Genomic DNA, 12,006 nt, shown 5'->3' with positions numbered 1-12,006 from the left:
CAAATAAATTATAGTAATCATTTATTTACAGAAATTATCCTTTTAACCAATCAATATTAGCAAACATAAATTACACTGACAATATAGGTTGATTAATAATCAACAGTGGCCCATAAAGTTGAAAATATCTGTGATGGTTTAGAGTTTGTACTTAGAGAATCAGTAAATAAGGGATGAATTACCTTTATCTACAGTTCTTTCAAAGTTCCCACAAACACCTGGATAAATGTCAGTCTGGATACTGCCAGTTCATCTTCTCTGTCAATGATCATTCAAACCTTGGCCCACAAACTGAATTAGGTCAATTTAGCCAATATCTTGTTATCCTTTGATTCATTCTGTCAGGTCCCTTGGTTATCACTGTATAGTCCGTGAGGCCAGTTGGTGCAGCTGAAAACTGTCCTGTATAGTGCCCTAAATTGCACTTCCTTTTCAGTGAATAGGAGAATGTGTTTTTTTTTATTATTATTAATCCACAGGCATAAAGACAGTAATAACAACATGTTTTGTGCATCAAAACTAACACATTTACTGAGAGACTGGATTGGTAATGGGTTTTGTGAACTTATATAGGTTGGACTAATTATAGCTTGTCAATTATTTTTAACCAGGACATAGATTTTCCCACTACCTTACATGTTATCTCAAACTGAATTGCCTTTAAATATCAGAAACCAACATAAACATTGGAGATGAACGTTCGGCTTCCAGTGAATACAAATGAATACAAATGTATGCCAATTTGCCCAATGCACAAACAGCTGAATACATTACTGGATGAAACGGGCAAAGAAAGAACAATTGATTCACCAGATCGTTTTGTTCATGACGTTTGGCACCAGGAAAGGGTGGAAGGCGCTATATTGTTTGGCTAATCAGTTTCTTTGTGCGTAATAATATACAGGGGTTTGACCATTCATGTATCCACTATCCCCTGTCCAGTCTTGCCATATTATTACTAATGATTGATGTTGGGACAGCCATTCAGGTATTGAATGCCAAACAGGCTTGTCCAGTTTTAACCCAGCATAGGGAGGTGACAAAGTAGTGGAAGGTCAGCCATTTTTTAATCACTTTGACTAGAGCACTGGTTTTCAAACCTTTCTTTAGGCCTCCCTAACAGGCCATATTTTGAGGATATCTGAACTGGAGTACAGATTAAATAATCAGCTGGTTAGTAAACATGGTTAATACTCACAAACGAATAGCACCAAAAAGTGCAAGGAAGCAGACTTGAACATGGTTAGTAAACATGGTTATTTTATCTGTTATCATCCAAGGTAATCCTGAAATCCTGGCCTGTTGGAGAGGCCTGAGTACAGGTTTGAAAACCAGTGAACTAGAGCCATTGGAACATGCAGGTTTTTTTTTACCTCTGTGAGCTAGTCATTGACTCAAATTTATTCAGACATTAATATGTTCTTTTAGCATTTAAATATGTTTTTTTTTTTTTTTAGAATTATGAAATACTATAATGTAAGATTTTTTGTTAAAATTAGTTGTATATATTTGCTATTCCCATTGGAAAGAACAGTAATGAATCTGAAATGAAAATTAAAGGGCCACTGTAAGTAAATATTTTCTATGCCTGTTACTAACTAACTACCCCAAATACGCTTTTTATCAATAGCATTTCATTAACATATCTCTACCGTATATCAGAAATCTTGTCTGCAAATTTAATTGTTTTCCAAACCCACTCCGTGGGTATCCTTTGCTCTGTACCAATCCGTTTACAATACCTAGGTTTCAAAATGGCGCTTTATACACAAAGTTATTGGTTTAAGTATTTTGAACATGCAGTGCTGAAAATAGTGGGCAGGATAACGTGACATCATCGGAGAATAAAATATATAACTTTTAGAACGTTATGAAACTTCGTTTTGGAGAAAATATAGGTCAGTAGGTTTTAATTAATGTTTATTAACTTTAATATGTTAGTTGTTTAGCTTAAAAATTATAACAGAAAGTAATCCTTTAAGCCAAAACGAAAGCCCACAGACTGAACCAAATGTTGGTAAAAATCTGAAATTAATCTTTAGAAACAACACATTTTTCACCTCTGCACATCTCTAATAGGCATGTACAAAAGTTACAATAGCAGAGAGATTTAAAAAGTGAGGGGGGCGGCGCGAAGAGCTGAACCGGCAGGACGCATTAGGGAAGCTCCTGATCCTCATAGATTTGATTAATATATTGAAGCTTTTATTTACTATGTGCAAACCTATAGTGGACATATCTATAAGCAGCTTCAGAGGAGTAGGGAAAAATCTTCTCAAGGTGTGCCTCTAGCCTATGCTATTAAGCCAAATTAAGGGACTCTATTAACAGATCACAGATCCTACGTTACCGTACACTTCCCATACACGGATCACTGCAAGGAGCAGTTTGACTAGTTCACATAAATGGCAAGGAGATGATTAAAATGCATCTGCTAGAAGATGTGATCGGTGAGATATTAGAATAGCATATATCTCGACTAAACGTACTAATAGTACACTGCTTCAAAAACCTCCCTGCACCATGCGGCTTACAAGATGGCGATAGGGCACCTGAGGCCCTCTATGTTCACAAAGCTCCATGCAAGGTATATAATAATCTCCTGAGGCGTGCTGATAATACGGAGCTTGTAATGAATGCTGCAAAAGCAGTTGCTTGTATACCTAACATGAAAAGCACAGTTTTGCCTATTGCTAAGAAAGATGTCTTAAAGAATTGCGGCGATACATCAGAACATAACCCGGTTCATAACATGGTTTGGCAACCGGACTCACAGTCCCAGCTTCATCATCACATACCGGCATGGAAGTGCTACTCTGCTGACTATAAATATACGTATTCTAAGTCAAGATGAGGTCCAGTGTCAACTATCAATGCTACTTAAGAGGACTGGAGTGGGTTAACTACAATCCATGTAAGAGAAACTCAAATACATTTTTAGTCTAGCTCCTGTGTTACTGATATAATCTTTCTTTATCCCCACTACTCGTTTGTTGGTCCTATGAACCAGGACTCTCAACCTCACACAATATGGAATTTAGAAAAAAGTGTACTTTGCCAGTTTTAGGATATCAGATGCTGGAGGTTATTGTTTTTTACCACTCAAAGCTAGTTTGTGCGTTATTATGGTGTTTGGAGTAATGTATCTTGGTACCGCCACAATATATAATTTAAAATGGCTTTAATATTCCTGTATTAAAAAAAAAAAGTTGCTGCAAATCTCCTAGCTCTTATATTAATACAACTAAATATTTACATTAGCAGAACTCTGTATGGTTCTATAAGCTATATCTAATAAGCACAACTAATGGAGCGATAATTCTATATATAGTCTTAGCTCATTCTAAGATGATCTTTCTAGAACTACTATTTCTCTGCCAGTGCCCAGGGCGGGAATATTAGTTAGCACCGTATTATTCAGTCCTAAATTTCTATGAGCTTTCACTCTATATATTCATTATATAGATCTTCACTCACAATTATACGTGTTACTAATATATTTAGTATTTGTGCCTTATTGTTAGAATACTTTCATGCTCTTATTATATTTAGTATATGTCTTTCTATACTTGACCTCACTAATAGGAGAAATATCTGGCTACCCTGAAATGTATCTAAACTGTTTTCATGCTCATGTTTTTCAACTTCTACTTGACAGTATAGACTTAATTCTATCACAAGACTGTGTACACACCCATCATAGCATGTATCTGACTGCTCTAAATATTACTGTGTTTATTCCATATACCATATTTTATTATATAAGTCTGTGCATTTTTTTTCGCAGTACAAGGTACAATCTATATGAGCCTAAGCAGTATATCCTTCAAAAATATAAGAACCTTATGTAAGCACATTCCATTACTAAATAGCCAACTAATTCCTAGTGTTACAGTCCAGGACATGCTTGCCCAATTCACTTTACGTTAGCGCCTCTAACCTTTTCTTATATTAGTTTCTGTGATCAGATGAGGATAACTATACATATATGCTTTAATAATTCATTACATTTTACTACCAGCCCGCCCCCCCCCTTAAAAGTTTACTTTGTAAACATAAGAAAATATATCCCTAGAACTACTATACCCCTGAAGTGATTATCTATGTGACTTACCAGTGGAGCAACTGCTTAGTTTATATTGCTTTAAGCCATTAACTAACCTATATAAACAATCCCTACCCCCCAATCTAGACATAAAAACGAGATTTCTCATATGAGACCCTCGAGTGGTTCACTTATGTTCATGATAACCTTTTTCAAACATACACCATTCTCTAGTAAGATATAGCCCCGCAGATGTAGGAATGTAGTAGGAGGGGCCCCTTGACATATTGGGAGGAGTAGGCTCTGGGGGGTGGGTTAAGAGGCAGGTCCTAAACGGGAGGTATTTAAGGTGGAGGGTGTTTGATGAGGTAGGCTGGGAGACACACGTTGTTGGCGAAGGTGGATATTGAGGCGGCCTTCCGTTTATTGCCAGTTCACCCGGTTTCTCATAGGTTGCTGGGTTGTTGTTTTGACGGCTGCTTCTTCGTAGACCTCTGCCTTCCGATGGGGTGTTCCATCTCTTGCTCTCTATTTGAGAGCTTTAGCACCTTCTTGGAGTGGGTTCTCAGGGAGCAGTCTGGCCTGTCATCCGTTGTCCATTACTTGAACTATTTTTTGTTTGTTGGCCCTTCAGGCTGGACGGTGTGCGAAGTGTTGAGGGACACGTTTTATCGCATTGCAGAGAATTTTGGTGTGCTGATTGCACTCGAGAAGTCAGAGGGTTCAATTACGGTATTAAGTTTCCTGAGTATTACCATAGATTCAGACATCATGGAATGTATACTTCCGGGGAATAAAGTTGAGGACTTGGTTGGGATAATCAATTCTTTTCTCTCAGGTAAGAAGGTAAAATTGGTTGAGATGCAATCACTTCTTGGAGGGTTGAATTTCGCCTGCCATATTATCCCAGTGGGAAAGGTTTTTTGTAGAAGGCTCTCCCTGGCTACGGCAGGGGTCTGTCTGCCTCATCATTTCATCAGTCTTACTGGCCCCTCTAAAAAGGACTTGGGGGTTTGGAAGGTTTTCCTGGAAAATTTCAATGGGTCTGTGTTAATTCAGGCCCTGCGTGCCTCTAATGAGGAGCTGAGCCTGGTTACGGATGCTGCCGGGAGCAAGGTTTTTGGGGCTATTTTTGGACAGGAGTGGTGTGCTTCAGAATGGCCTGCTGAGTGGAGAAAGAGTGATGTCATTTCAAACTTGGTTTTCTTGGAGCTGTTCCCCATTTTGGTGTCTCTGTGTGGAGTTCTGAATTGAAGGACAGATCAGTTTTGTTCTCCATGGATAACTTGGGTGTGGCATCAGCTATTAAGAGTTTGCATTCCTCTTCTCCTCCAGTAATCCGTTTGTTGAGAGTTTTTGTCCTGCAGTGTATGAGGTTGAACGTGTTGGTTAGGGCCAAGCATCTACCAGGGGTACAGAACTCAATTGCCGATGCTCTTTCTCATTGGCAGTAGCAGCGATTTCGAGAGCTGGCTCCTCTGGCGGACAGTGTGGGGAAGGATGTCCCAGAGTCATTGTGGAGCCTTGGAACGGAGGATTTGCCGATTTGGTGAGAGCCCTCCTTAGCTCCAAGTTCATGGAAAGCCTATTCAAAAGTGTGGTTGGAGTGGGAGGAATTGCTCTTGGAGCAAAGGATAGTGGATGGGGACTCAGAGTGCCAGAGGGTCCTGCTTGATTGGATATGGAACTGGAAGCTTTGTAAATTATCTCCTTCGGCAGTGGACAAACGTCTGGCTGCTCTGTCTTTTCGTTTTAAGTTGCTCAACGTGTTTGACATCACTAAATCATTTTGCATTCATCAAATAATCAAAGGGCTAAAAAGTAACAGGTGTAAGGGCGATGGTCATCGCCCGGTGTCTTTTTCTTTACTGTGTAGATTGTGGGATGTGCTGAGGGTAGTGTGTACTTCGCCTTACGAGGTGTTACTATTTCAGACGGCTTTTTCGTTAGCCTATTTCGGGGCTTTTCGTATCTCGGAGTTGATTAGTAGCTCTCAAGGAGCTCATGGGGGCTTGGGTTTGTCTGATGTAGCGGTTACGAACTTGCAGGTATCCATCTTTTTGCGGGGATCCAAGACGGATCAAATGGGTAGAGGAGCCTCTGTAATTCTGTTCCCTACGGGGACTGAGATTTGCCTGTGTCTTGCTCTTAACAGGTTTCTTGGTATTAGGCCTCCTGTAGGGGGTTCCTTGTTGGTGCATGTTGACGGCAGGGCTCTGTCTCAGTATCAGTTCAGGGCAGTGTTGGCTAAGGCCCTTGGAATTTTGGGTTTGAATTCGTGGGAATTCGGTTCTCACTCCTTTAGGATTGGGGCGGCCATGGAGGCGGCTTCGTTGGGTTTAAGCAAGGATGTCATCAGGGGTATGGGGAGATGGCATTCTACTAGGTTCCTTTAGTATGTTTGTCCACAGTTGACGGTTTAATATGAGGTGGTATAATTTTTTCTTTACTCTTTTTTTCCAGATCCGATTCATGTGTGGGTGGTGGGCCACTCTTTTATTTACTAGACAAAAAGAACGACTGCAAACAAGGAGGATCGCCTTCAGCTTGGCTTTGGAAGAGACAAGGCTTTGTTTAGATGGTTCACAATACGTGTCCTTCATTGGGACCAGGTTTTGGTTTCGGTGGTGGATTATGCAAGGCGTTTTCCTCCTCCCAATAGTCTTATTGTTCATGCTGGGGGCAATGATTTGGGTATCTTTGCCTCAGAGGGAGCTAGTGAGGAGGATTAAGAAGGATTTGTCCAAGATGAAGGGTTTATTTCACAATTTATTGATTGTGTGGTCCAACATAGTACCACGTTTCATCTGGCGGGCAGCCTAGGTCCAGTCTCGATTGAATAACAGTAGGCGTAAAATTAATAAGCTTGTGACTTCTTTTATGAAGAGACTTGGCGGGGCGGTGATACATCATGATGATTTGGAGGATGTTGGGAACGGGGAATTCTATATGGGTGATGGTGTTCACTTGAATGAATTTGAGTTGCGGCTCTTCATATTGAATATTCAGGAGAGACTGAAATTGCTGATGTGAGGGGTGGAGGAATTTGATAAAGTGGTACTCCCAGTTTGTGGCGGGGTCGCTAGTCATCACCAGTTTCAGACCATGGCAAAAATCAGGCTTTTTGGAAGCCTCTCCAAGAGGTGGGAGAGCTGGAGAATTAGCTACTTGGGCATGGGGTCCCTTGGAGCTGAGTGGAAGGTCAAAATAAAGGTACAGGCTTAGCATCTTGCTATGTCCAGTTGTAATTGAAAGACGGCCTGGTCAAAACGTTTTAATCTTGAAAATGAAAAAGTTATGGCACATTGGGGGTAGCACAAAGATAAAAATGATTTGTTTGGTTTTTACACTAAGTTAAGGTTTTTTTAATAACAACTATAAGTGTTATTTAAAATATGTGTTATTTAATAAACAGGCTGTGGCCAGATTTTTCTACCAAAAATGTATGTGTCTGTGTTTATATGATAAAGGTTGTAATATTATGTTTTGTTAATAGAACTGGGAAATTGACGACTCAATTGGTCATGACAGGCCCAAAAGTTGCCTATAAGTCTGATAGGCATAGTTTGTCTGAAAGGCAACAATCCTCATTCTTAATTTTCCTGTAAAATGTCATATATTGTTTTGCTTTGGAAGCCTTGTTTTGCCTTTGTTAATAATATAAATGGAAATAATCTCTATGCATACCTTAATTTTGTATGCCTTAATTCAAATCTCAATAAAAATATATATAAAAAGAAAAAGTATAAGTCAAACATTAAATTTAGTGTGATTTTTTTTTTAATTTAAATAGGATTTTTGTGGGGGGGAAATCTACCTTAAGATAATTTCTATTTAAAGGGACAGTTTAAATTAAACTTTTGTGATTCTGATATATACAATTTTAAACAACTTTTCAATTTACTTTTATCTTCAAATTTGCTTTTTCTTTTCTTTTTTTAAAGCTTAACCTAGGTAGGCTCATATGCTAATGTCTAAGCCCTTGAAGCTCAGTGCATTTTGACAGTTTTTCACAGCTAGATAGCGCTAGTTCATGTGTGTCAGGTTTTTAACATTGTCTTGTAGATGGTATTGCAACATCTTCATGTTTACGATTACTGTCACCTGCACCTGCTAAATTTATTGATTCTACTTGTAATGTAACTTTTTTTTTTTTTTTTAAATGTAATGTTTGTATCCTAAAGAAACCAATGTTTTTTTATTGTCATTCTTGGAGAGGCCGTTGTCTTTATCAGCCAATGAGGATAAGTAGGAAGTACAAAACCAATACTCTGGTGTTAGTATCAATGTAAATTCAAATAACATGTAAATGCTGCCCTTTAAAGGGACATTAAACACTTTGAGATAATAATTTAAAATGATCAATTGTGTATATATAAAAAAACTCTACAATATACTTTTATTATTTATTTTGTCCCCTTTTCCTGTAATTGCATTCTGAAATTGTTAGATTTTCAGTTCCTGTTAGAAATGGAAGTACTGAACAATGTTATATTCCTCTTAGCCATTGGCTACACACTCTAGTGACCTATAACAGTCCCTAATTGGCCACATCAGAGAAAGTAACCTAAGTTACAACATGGCAGCTCCCATTGTTTTATAAACACTAAAACTTTACACTTACTTTGTAAATATTTAAACAGCTAATGAAACTTTAAAAAAATACATCTACATGTTATTCTCAGACTAACCTTTTCTTTGCATCATTCTATCTGGCATTTATTTAATGTATAATGCATCTTTTATCATCTATGTGGTAGAATTTTGAGTACAATGTCCCTTTTAATAACTGGTTCATCAGTATGATAAAATATTAGTAAATGTACAGTTCCATTATTCGATAAACTCCAGTGCTGCTTCTTCATTAGACTACATTTGTTTTTGGAAAATTGTAAAAATCAACAAAATTACTTCAAAACTTCAAATGTATGCAATTCAATAACAATTTATCAATGTCCTTGTCAATTTATTGATTCTAGTGTCTGCCAACAAGTATGTAAACTTATGTTTTGTTCTTAGCCAGTCCATTCCCTATGAAAAAAAACAAACAAAAAAGGAGCCTTTTAAAGGAGCAGCAATGCATTCCTGAGAGCTAGCTGAACTCATAAGTAAACTGTCAAGGTTTTTTCCCTGTTTTGCTTGCCATGTGCTGCTGGCAGCCATTTTACTCTCCTCTCTTGCTGACTATGGTGCATTGTGGGGGTTGCTGCTCATTTCCTGCACTTCCTTTTATGGCCAGACTGGTGTGCATCATCCGTGTGAGACAGGATGCAGTCTCAGAATTGTGATGTCATCACTTATTATTTAAAGGGCCTCTGTTTAGTATGCTTTGCCTTTGCGTTGTCTCAGACCTGTTTGTGAGAGTTCCTGTGTATTACCTGGCTGCCTGACGTCCTTCCTGGTTCCTGATCTCTGGCTTGTTCCTGAGTCTGCTGTTTTCTTTGTTCCTGATTCCGGCTCGTCTGACTATTCGCTTTGGCTCCTGACTCGGCTCGTCTGACTACCAGCTCTGGTTTTGACTCCTGGCTTGTTATTTGACTTGTGGACTTTTTATTATTTTTTTGCTATTAATAAAGGTGTGATTATTTTTGCACTTCTTGTCTCAGTCTGATTCCTGGCACCCTGACATAAACTCCAAGAAGTGATACAGCAGAAAGTGTCACAGGTGCACGTGAAAACTAGGGTTACTGCCAAACTCCCACAAAGTAGCAAATCACATAGACGGTCCACAGCACCTTAAAAAGTATTTCTTCCTTTATTGGCAACAGATAAAAACCATCTGTTGCCAATAAAGTAAGAAATACTTTTTAAGGTGCTGTGGACCCGTCTATGTGATTAGCTGAATTCAAATGGTGAGTCAATACCAAGAGGCATATTCAGTATGTGCAGCCACCAATCAACAGCTAGCTCCCAGTAGTGCACTGCTGCTCATGAGCCTACCTAGGTATGCTCTTCAACAAAGGATACCAAGAGAATGAAGAATATGAGAGAACCTATTTAAGGAGTGTGGGACAAAGCCCAGTTTTTACACAAAAAGCAAGTACTTTTAATTTGAGATGTCATATTGTTTGTTTTTCTCTTGTTAATTACATCTACACAATGTTTTCCATCTACACTTTGTAATTTAGCTACTCTATGTGTGCTTTTGTTAGCAGTTTAATCTATTGTACAACTTACTGTTTGTGTGTGTTCTCAACCTGATTGGATATGAATGGCCATGTTAAATAAAATTCAATAAAAAAATAAGTTAAAAAAACACTCCATTAACAAAACGCCAGTTATTATTATATTTCTTAATTCCCTTATTAGGTTACTATAAATACTTCTCACCATAATATTTGTATTTATAACAGTATAGGTATTGTAATACATTTATCAGTACCATTTATCAAACATTTTTTTTTAAACTCCTTGCACCAAATGAACATAGGTACGACGTCACACAGTACTTTTTTGACGTACGTAGTACCTACATCCAATGTAGACGCCTGTTGTGTCTGAGGCGCCTGTTGCGATCACATTGTTAGCTTAGACAGCTGGAGCCACAACCAGGGGGGCATAAGTCCAGAGGCAGAACTTTTTTTCCCTTTCTGCAATGAGATTTTTTTTTTTAGTAGATCAGAGAGAGAAGCCTCCATTGCGCAGCGTGACCGCCTGTGTCAACTGAACCATAACGGAGCAGAGACTGCAATGGAGCATCCACACTACACCAACAAAGATCAAACGAGAGCAGATAATAAGGTCAGTCTGACACAAGGTTCAGAGGGAAAGGGCGCAATAACAAGATAATAGACAGGCCGTGAAGGGCCTTTAGGAAGCGCTGCGCCCACTCTTTTAATGGCACACTCGTAGTCAGAGGGACATACAATACGTTTGCCTAGCTCCTCACTACACCTTAGCTACAAAACCTGACAGATAATACATTATAATAATGGAGAAGTGGAGGCTGAGTTTATGCCAGACAGTCTATCTAATTGTCTTAAAGGGACAGTCGAGTCCAAAAAAAACTTTCAGGATTCAGATAGGGCATGTAATTTAAGACAACTTTCCAATTAACTTTTATCACCAATTTTGCTTTGGTCTCTTGGTATTCTTAGTTTAAAGCTAAACCTAGGAGGTTCATATGCTAATTTCTTAGACCTTGAAGGCCGCCTTTAATCTAAATGCATTTTGATAGTTTTTCACCACTAGAGGGCATTAGTTCATGTGTTTCAGATAGATAACATTGAGCTCATGCTCGTGAATTTACTATGGAGACAGCTCTGATTGGCTAAACTGCAAGTCTGTCAAAAGAACTAAAATAAGGGGGCAGTCTGCTGAGGCTTAGATACAAGGTAATTACAGAGGTAAAACGTGTATAATTATAACTGTGTTGGTTATGCAAAACTGGGGAATTGGTAATAAAGGGATTATCTATCTTTTTAAACAACAAAAATTCTGGTGTTGACTGTCCCTTTAACCTCTTAAGGACATATGACGGAATTTTTCCGTCATAAAACAATTGAGCAAACTGAAAGCTGTGTCCTTAAAGGGTTACTATATGAACTTCTGCCGTATCACCCTTACAGCAATCTTCCTCTTTGGACCTAATAACAACGGGGGATCGAGATTAGCACTTATATCACAATAAAAGGTGTAAACATGGCGCTATACTGCTATCTACTGCAAAAAGAATAGGAAACCCCACGGAGCAGCTTAACACAGGGTATAGGCCCAAACAAAAAGAAAAAAGGTTGTTTATTGTCAGTTAGATGTGTCCAATAGAAAAAACTCCAAAATGGACAAAACAACTAAACATAATAATCTGACCAGAATAGGAAACCCCACGGAGCAGCTTAACACAGGGTATAGGCCCAAACAAAAAGAAAAAAGGTTGTTTATTGTCAGTTAGATGTGTCCAATAGAAAAAACTCCAAAATGGACAAAACAACTAAACATAATAATCTGACCAGCTATTTAAA

The sequence above is a fragment of the Bombina bombina genome, chromosome 6 (assembly GCF_027579735.1).
Source record: "Bombina bombina isolate aBomBom1 chromosome 6, aBomBom1.pri, whole genome shotgun sequence".
NCBI lineage: Eukaryota > Metazoa > Chordata > Amphibia > Anura > Bombinatoridae > Bombina > Bombina bombina.
The sequence above is the reverse complement of the archived record's forward strand: the minus strand, read 5'-3'. Positions refer to the sequence as shown.